A 9499-nucleotide genomic window follows, 5' to 3' on the forward strand; every position below is an offset into this window, starting at 1 on the left:
GTTTTATTTTCTCAACGTGATTTAGCTAATGTTTCAGCTAAAGAGAAAAATGAGCCACTGATTAAATTAATGTCTTAGCATAAGACAAAGTCAATCACTATTAGCATAAATTCTTCTTCAACAGCATTCGAAAAAAAGTACTGCTAATTATCTAGCCAACTATAGATACAGATATGTTCCAACTACAGTTGAAAGATGGCACTCACATATTAAATAAGAGTGTCTCTTTAAAGATAATGTGATTGAGGCCACCTTCCTTGTAGAAGAGGAAGATTTTTCTAGATGAGAATATGTAATTTTCAAAAGTGATAGGATCAGGGTCCAAACTCATCAGTCAAAATCCTGTGAATACTTAAAAAATTTAAGAGGAAAGAGTAACACCAATCTTACAGCATTTTATCAGGGAATAAAGCATGATTCCTGTATTACTCTGTTAGGTCTGCTATAACAAAATACCAGACTGGATGGTTTAAACAACAGAAACTTATTTTCTTACAGTTCTGAAGGCTAGTTCTTGGTGTCCTCAGGGTTGGTTTCTGGTGAGAACTTTCTTCCTGGATTACATATGGCTGCCTTCTCCCTGTATCCTCACCTGGGCTTTCTTCTATGCACATATATAGAGAGAAAGACCTCTCATATATCTCTTTCGTTTATAAGGACACCTCAGTCCTATTGGATCAGGGCTCCACCCTATGACCTCATTAACCCTAATTATCTTTCTGAAGGCCCTATCTCCATGCACAGTTACACAGGGATGGGGGTGGGAGGTAGGACTTCAACATAAGAATTTTGCAGGGGCATAATTTGGTCCATAACAATTTCTAACTTGTTTGATGAGGTCAGAACAGAGGTATGTTGGAGCCAGCTTGCGCAGGCTAACAGGAACCAACTGTGAGCATCTCTTCCCAACTCTGCATTCAGTGACTTAAAATCTGCGTTAGTGGGAGTACTGACACCATTAAATTCATCAACCACTACTATTCAGCAGCATCTAGCATATATATCAACTTGATTAGTGAAATGGATTTTGCAAATAATAACTAATAAGAGATATGCTTTGGCTTTTCCCAATATTTACTTATAAAAATTTTCAAATATACAGAAAGTTGAAATACATTACAGCAAACACCCATATATCCATTATTTACATTTTGCAATGAACATTTTACTATAGTTGCTTCATCATATACCCATCCATCTATCCCTCTACCCATCAATCAAAGCTTCTTAATTTTTTTATGCATTTCATAGTAAGTTGAAAACACCAGTACACTTCTACTAGATACTTCAGCATGCCTGTGATTAACTATGATCTGATATTTGTATTGGGTTCCTTTTTTTTCTTAAAAGGTAAAATTCCCTTTAAGAATTTGAGAGAAGATTAACCCCGGGGGCTTCCATAGACCAGGACCTCACCAATGATATTCCAGAAGGAACATTTTGTAGGCTAACAGTAAAATTCCCATACAGTAAAATGTATAAATTCTAAATGTACCATGTGATGAGTTCTTACAAATATATTCACTTGCATAACCTAGACCATTATCAAGATACTGAACATTAGCCCCAGCTCTGAAAGCTTCCTTATGCTCCTTCCTAGTAAATTCCAACCCCACCCTTTATAGGCACCACAACTGTTCTGATATTTTTTCTTACCATAGAAAATTGTTGCCTCCTTAGTAATTCCATAAATGGAAACAATATAGTATGTTCTCTAGGTATGGAGCTTTTTTTCATTCAGCAGGGTATTTTTAAGATTAATCCATGCCATTGTATGTACCAATAGTTCATTCTTTTTATTAATATGAAGTGTTCCATTGTATGAATATAATATAATTTCTTGATCCATTGTCCTCTCATGGAACCCCAAGCTATTTCCAGGCTTTTGCTATTATGAATAAAGCTCTATAAACATTTATGTCAAGTGTTTCTGTGGACATATGTTTTCATTTCTCTTAGATAAATACTTAGGAATTGAATTACTGTGTCAAAAAATAAACATATGCTTAGTTTCATAAAAAATTGCCAGAGTTTTTTCCAATGTGGTTGTACCATATTACATTCCCATCAGTCATGTATGAGAGTTACAACTACTCCACATTCTCTCCAACAGTTAGGTCATTAGTTAACTCATTCTTTTTTTGTTTTAACCATTCTGATGAGATGTGACTATAATAGCCATTTTCCTGTCACAAGCAATACTGAACATTTTTTATGTGCTTATTGGCCACTTGTATCTCTTCCTTTGCCAAATGTCTATTGAAATATTTTGCTCATTTTAATTGATCTTTTTGTCTTTTAATTTTAAAGCCATCTTCTGTCAGATACATGTTTGTAAATATTTCTCTCTTTGAGTCACCTATTCATTTTTAGAAATGTCTTTTGATGACAGTTTTTACTTTTCATGAGGTCTAATTTATCATCTTTTACTTTTATGGTTATTACCTTCTTATTTCTGCCTACAAAATCCTTGCTTAGCCCTGAATTACAAAGATATCATACTATGTTTATGTTTTAAGTTTTCTAGATTTAGCTAATAGATTTTAGTTTATGATATACCTTAATTTTTGTGTATAGTATTAGATAATCTTTGAAGTTAATTATTCCCATATGGATATCTAGTTGTTCCAGACCATTTGTTGAAAAGATTTTCCTATCCCCTTTGGATTCCTTTGGCACCTTTGTCAAAACTTAATTTACCACCAATATATGATCCTATTTGTGGACTCTCCATTCTGTTGGACTGATAAGTTCATTAATCCTATGCTAGTTCCACACCATCTTGGTTACAATAGCTCTACAGTAAATCTTGAGGTTAGCAAATGTAAGGCCTCCAAATTTGTTCTTTTTAAAGATTGCTTTAAATATTCTAGGTCATTTGTGCTTCCATATAAACATTAGAATCAATTTCTACCAAAACACCTGCTGGGATTGTGTTGGACTTGAACTGAAACTATAGACCAATTTGGAGTGAACTGATATCTTAGTGGTTTTAGGTCTTCAAAATCAATGAACTCCATTAAATGGACTCCAATTATTTGGCGTTTTTTTTTATTAACTTCCATCAGTGTATTATAGTTTTCAGTGTGAATGTCTTTTGTATCTTTTGATAAATTTATATCCAAATATTTTGTTTTTTGATCCTATTCTAAATAGAATTATTTCTGTAATTTCATTTTCCTTTTTTTCTTTTTTTGCTATTCGTGTATATAAATGCAACTGACTTTTAATTGTATCCTGTGACCTTGCTAGCTCATTTATTATTTTTGGTATCTTAATTGTAGTTTCCTTAGTTTTTTTCTATGTTAAAAATTATGTCATATTCAGATAGAGACATGTTTACTTATTTTTGAATTTTAGGCCTCTTAAATATTTTATTGCCTTACAGCAATCAGTTAGGACATCTAGTAGGTTCAATAGAAATGGTGGAAGTCGGTATTCTGGCTTTTTTCAGACCATAGTGGAGAAGCATTAAATATTTCAGCATTAGGTAACTTCTTTGATACCATTTGTCAGGTTGAGAAAGATTTATTATTCCTAGTTTGCTCAGAGTGGCCATGAATAAATGTTGAATTTTGCCAAATGCTTTTTTGTAATCTGTTGAAATGATCATACTACTCTGTCTTTTATTGTTAGTATGGTGTATTACACTGGTTGACTTATGAATGTCAAACCAGCCTTATGTTTTTAGGATGAACTCCCTTGATCAAGATGTATTCTTCTTCTCTCTATATCACTGGAATTGATTTGTTAATATCTCAAAAAATCTTTTGACCTTGTTTAAGAGAAATATTGGTTAAGAGTGGTTTTGGTAATATTTTTGTCAGGTTTTAATATAAAAATTATATTGGCTTTATAAATCCAATTGTAAAGTGTTTCTTCTGTATTTTCTCAATAATATTGGTGTTATTTCTTTCTTAAATGTTTGATAGAATTAATCAGGGAACCATCTTGTCCTGGAGATTTCCTTGTGGAAGAATTTCAATAAGAAATTCAATTCCTGTGGCGCCTGGGTGGCTCAGTTGTTAAGCGTCTGCCTTTGGCTCAGGTCATGATTCCATGGTCCTTGGATAGATCCCCACATTGGGCTCCCTGCTCAGCGGGAAGCCTGTTTCTCTCTCTCCCACTCCCCCTGCTTGTGTTCCCTCTCTCACTGTGTCTCTCTCTGTCAAATAAATAAAATCTTAAAAAAAAAAAGAAAGAAATTCCTGTGTTAGATACAGGACCATATACATTTTCCATTATATCTTGCATTAGTTTTGGTAAGTTGTATTCTCAAGACATTCAAATATAGTTGTATTTTCAAGACATTTATCTATTTTATCTTTGTTCAATTCCTGATAATCATAATTTATTTTTTCTTTTTCTTTATGGTAAGTCTAGCTAGGTTTATTAATTTTGTTGATGGTTTTCATTGTTTATATTTCATTGAATTCTGATATATTTCTTTTCTTCCTTATGTATACTTTGAGTTTTTACTTCCTTAGATAGGATCTTAAATGAGTCCCTCTAAAGAAATGTTTCTAGTATAAATAGTTTAAAATACAAATTTTCCTGAAAGTACTACTTTAGGTGCACTGTGCAAATTTTGATATGTTGTATTGTTATCATTCATTGTAATTTCCCTTTTGATTTCTGCTTTTATCCATAGATTATTTAGAAATGTGTTGTTTAAATTTTCAGATATTGCCAGTGTAAAGAGATTTTATTACTAATTTATAATTTAATCCAATAATGGTTAGAGGGTATACTCTGTATAAGTTCAATTCTTTTAAATTTATTGAGACTTGTTTTATTGCCCAGCATATGGTATATCTTAGTGAATGTATCATTTGTAATTGAAAAGAGCATGTATCCTGTAGTTCTTGGGTATAATGTTCTATAAATATCAGTTAGGTTAAGTTAGTTAATAGTGGTGTTCAGATCTTGGCTATCTATCTGTCTGTCTATCATCTACCTATTTATTGTTCTCATTGTTCTATCAATTGCTGGGAGGTTTCTTTAATCTTCAATTGTGACTGTGGAATTGTCAATTTCTTCTTTTAATTCTTTCATGTTTTTTCTTGAATGTGAAGCTCTGTTTTTAGGTATATTGAAGATTGCTATACCTTTCTATATTTATCTCTTTATTCAAGATAAAGTGAAATATTTTATTATGACATGTCCTTACTTATCTTTGATAATATCTTTTTCTTGAAAACAACTTTATGTGATATTGATATTACCTCTCCAGCCTTCTTATGCTTACTGTTTTCTTGGTATATATTTCCATCCATTAATTTCAGTCTTTCTGTATCTTTAAGTTTTTTTTTTAAATTATACTTATATAACATAGAGTGTAATAATGGTTTCAGATGTACACTATAGTGATTCAACATTTCTATACATCGCCTAGTGCTCATTACAAGTGCATTCCTTAATACTCATCACCTATTTAACCTATCCCCTCACTAACTTCCCTTCTGGTAACCATCAGCATGCTTTCTGTAGTTAAGAGTGTGTTTCTTGATTTGCCTCCCTCTCTCTTTTTTACCCCTTTGCTCATTTGTTTTGTTTCTTAAATTCCACATACGAGTGAAATCATATGATATTTGTTTTTCTCTGACTGACTTATTTTGCTTAGCATAATATTCTCTAGCTCCATCCATGTCATTGCAAATGGCAAGATTTCTTTCCTTTTTATGGCTGAGTAATATTCCATTGTGTATGTATATATACCACATCTTCTTTATACATTCATCAGTCAATGGACACTTGGGCTGTTTCCCTAATTTGGCTATTGTAGATAACACTGCTATAAACCCTGGCATGCAAATATCCCTTTGAATTAGTATTTCTGTATTCTTTGGATAAACACCTAGTAGTGCTATTGCTGGATCATAGGGTATTTCTATTTTTAACTTTTTGAGGAACCTCTGTACTGCTTTCCAGAGTGGCTGCTCCAGTTTGTATTTCCACCAAGAGTGTAATAGGGTTCTCCTTTCTTCACATCCTTGCCAACACCTGTTGTTTCTTGTGTTGGTTTTAGCCATTCTGCCAGGGTGTGAGGTGATATATCATTGAGGTTTTGATTTGCATTTCCTTGATGATGAGAAATAATTTAGCATCTTTTCCTGTGTCTGTTGGCCATCTGTATGTCTTCTTTGGCAAAATGTCTGTTCATGTCTTCTGCCCATTTTTTAATTGGATTATTCATTCTTTTGGGTGTTGAGTTTTATAAGTTCTTTATATATTTTGGATACTAAACCATTATCAGATATATCATTTGCAAATATCATCTCCCATTCTGTAGGTTGCCTTTTAGTTTTGTTGATTGTTCATTTTGTTGTGTGAAGCTTTTTATTTTCATGTCTTCCCAATAGTTTTTTTTTTTTTTTTTTTTGCTTTTCTTTCCCTTGCCTCAGGAGACCTATCTAGAAAGAAGTGGCTGTAGTGGATGTCAAAGAAGTTACTGCTTGTGTTCTCTTCTAGAATTTTTATGGTTTCAGGTCTCACATTTAGGTCTTTTATCCATTTTGAATTTATTTTTGTGTATGGTGTAAGAAAGTGGTCCAGTTCCATTCTTCTGCATGTGGCTGTCCAGTTTTCCCAACACCATTTATTGAAGAGACATTCTTTTTCCCATTGGATATTCTTTCCTCCTTTGTCGAAGATTAATGGACCATATAGATGTGGGTTCACTTCTGGGTTTTCTATTCTGTTCCACTGATCTATGTGTCTATTTTTGTGCCAGTACCATATTGTTTTGATCACTACAGCTTTGCAATATAACTTAAAGACTGGAATTGTGATGCTTCCAGCTTTACTTTTCTTTTTCAGGGTTGCTTTAGCTGTTTGGGGTCTTTTGTGGTTTCTGTACCTTTATTTATTTAACTTATTTTTTTAAAAGATTTATTATTTGAGGGGGGAGGGGCTGATGGAGAGGGAAAGAGAATCTTAAGCAGGCTCCATGCCCAGCATGGAGCCTGACATGGGGCTTGATCTCCTGATCCTGAGATCATGACCTGAGCTGAAACCAAGAGTTGGATGCTTAACTGTGCCATCCAGGCACCGCTTTGTATCTTAAAGTGTAATACCTATATGTAGTATATAATCAGGTCTTGCTTTTTTATCCATAGTGAACATTTCTGGCTTTTAATAAATCTTTTGGAGGTTTAGTTATAATCACTTACATAACTTTTAGTGTTTCCCCCCCGCCTGGATTATAGTCCATATTCTTAACTTTTTACAGCATAGGAGACCTAATATTATACCACTTCATATTAAGGTAGAAACACTGAAAACATATGGGTCCATTTACTCTACTCACATCCTTATTGCTACAGTTGTCACATGTAGTACATTTTTTATATGTTATAAACTCCGTTGGGGCTATAATTTTTGGTTTGATCATTCATAAATATCTAAAGGAATTAAGAGAAAAAGTCTTTCCATTTGCCAATTCCATGAACTTCATTCCTCATGAGTACACAAGGTTTCAGCTGGTGTAATTTCCCTTTAGCTTGAAAAACTTTCCTCAGCATTTCTTATAGTCCAGGTGTGGTGGTGACAAATTCTACTTTACCTTAAAATATCTTAATGCCACTTTTATTTTTGAAGCATATTTTCATTTGACATAGAATTCTAGGTCAACACTTTATCTTTCACTGCTGAGTTTTGAGAGTTCTTTATATATTCTAAATATTTGCCCATTTTAGGATATACAATTAACAAATTTTTCTCCCAAACTGTAGCTTGTCTTTTTACTCTTTTCACATCATCTTTTGCAGACCAATAGTTTTCAATCTTGACGAGGTCCAATTTATCAATTTTTTCCTTTATGGATTGTTATATTATTGTCGAGTCTAAGAACTCTTTGCCTAGTCCTAGATCCTAAAAATTTTCTCCCTGTTTTCATAAAACTTATATAGTTCTACATTTTACACTTAAAATATCTGATACATTTTGAGGTATTTTTGTGAAATGTATGAGGTTTGGGTTGAGATTTATATTTTTACCTGTGTATGTCCAATTGCTCCAGCACCATTTGTTGAAAAAGCTATCCTTCCTCAATTGATTTTTTTTTTTTTTGCACGTTTGAACAAACTTGGGTGGATTTATTTTTGGACTTTGTATTCTGTTCCATTGATCTATGTGACTATGCCTCCACCAATACCACACAGTCCTCATTACTGTAGCAGTGTATTAGGCCTTAATATTGGGTAGAGGGGTTTCTACCTCTTTGTTCTTTTTCATAAGTGTCTTATCTATTCTAGGGCTTGTGCCTTTATATACAAATTTTAGAATAAGCTTGTCTACAAAAAAGCTTTTTTCTTTTTGAATCTCAACAGACATTATATTAGAACTATACATCAATTTGGGGAGAATTGCCTTTACTCTTCCAGTACAATAAATAGTATATCTTTTTGTTTATTTATATCTTTGATTTCTTTCATCAGAATTTTGTAACTTTCAGCATTGATCCTGTACATGTTTACTAGATTTATGAATAAAAACTGTAATCATATAATAAATAATCAAAGCCTGGTAAAGACTACCTAAGTCTTATTTTCTTTGGGGCAATTATAAATGATACTTTCTAATTTTGTTTTCTACATGTTCATTGTTAATATATAGAAATACTATTGATTTTTATATCTTGATCTATGTCATATGACCTTGCTGAACTCATTCATTAATCCTAGGAGTTTTGTTTATTTGGTATGTAGATTTATTGGGATTTTTCAGACGGACATACATGCCAGCTTCTTGAATCTGTGGATTTATATCTTTTGCATATTTTAGCCATTATGATTATTTTTTAGTACTCTTTCAACCTCCCTCTCTTTCTCCTCTCTGATGACACAAACTTTAGGTTCTTTGTTACTGTCCCCATGGGTCCATGAGGCTCTGTTCATTTTCTTTCCATCAGTCTATTTTCTTTTTGTTGTTGGGATTAGGTCAATTACATCAAATTCACGGATTCCCTTTTTTTTTTTAAGATTTATTTATTTATTTTAGAGAGAGAGCGAGCATGTGATGGGGAGAGGGGCAGAGGGAGAGGGAGAGAGAGAGAATCTCAAGCAGACTCCCTGCTGAGCGTGGAGCCCGAGAGGGGGCTTGATCCCAGGACCCTGAGACCATGACCTGAGCTGAAATCAAGAGCTGGCTGCCCAACTGACTGAGGCACCCCACAAGTTCACTAATTTTATCTTCTGTTATCTCCACTCTACTACTGAACCCGAGTAGTATATTTTTCTGTTTGTTTTTAAATTTCTGTTACTCTATTCAGCTCTATAATTTCCATTTGGGTCCTTCTATTTCTGTGCTGAGATTTTCTATTTTTCCATCCATTTCAAGAAAATTGTCCAAGGACCAGACAGTGAGATGAGTGCCTGGGGTGAATCTAAATTTTGAAGGGCCAAAGCAGATACAATTTTGCAAGCCCTCTTTAAGAAACATAGTATAAAATTAGGTATGAAAGTAAGTATTGCTTTAGATTTATAAAAGAAATCCCAAA

This window comes from Zalophus californianus, chromosome 1, assembly GCF_009762305.2.
Source record: "Zalophus californianus isolate mZalCal1 chromosome 1, mZalCal1.pri.v2, whole genome shotgun sequence".
NCBI lineage: Eukaryota > Metazoa > Chordata > Mammalia > Carnivora > Otariidae > Zalophus > Zalophus californianus.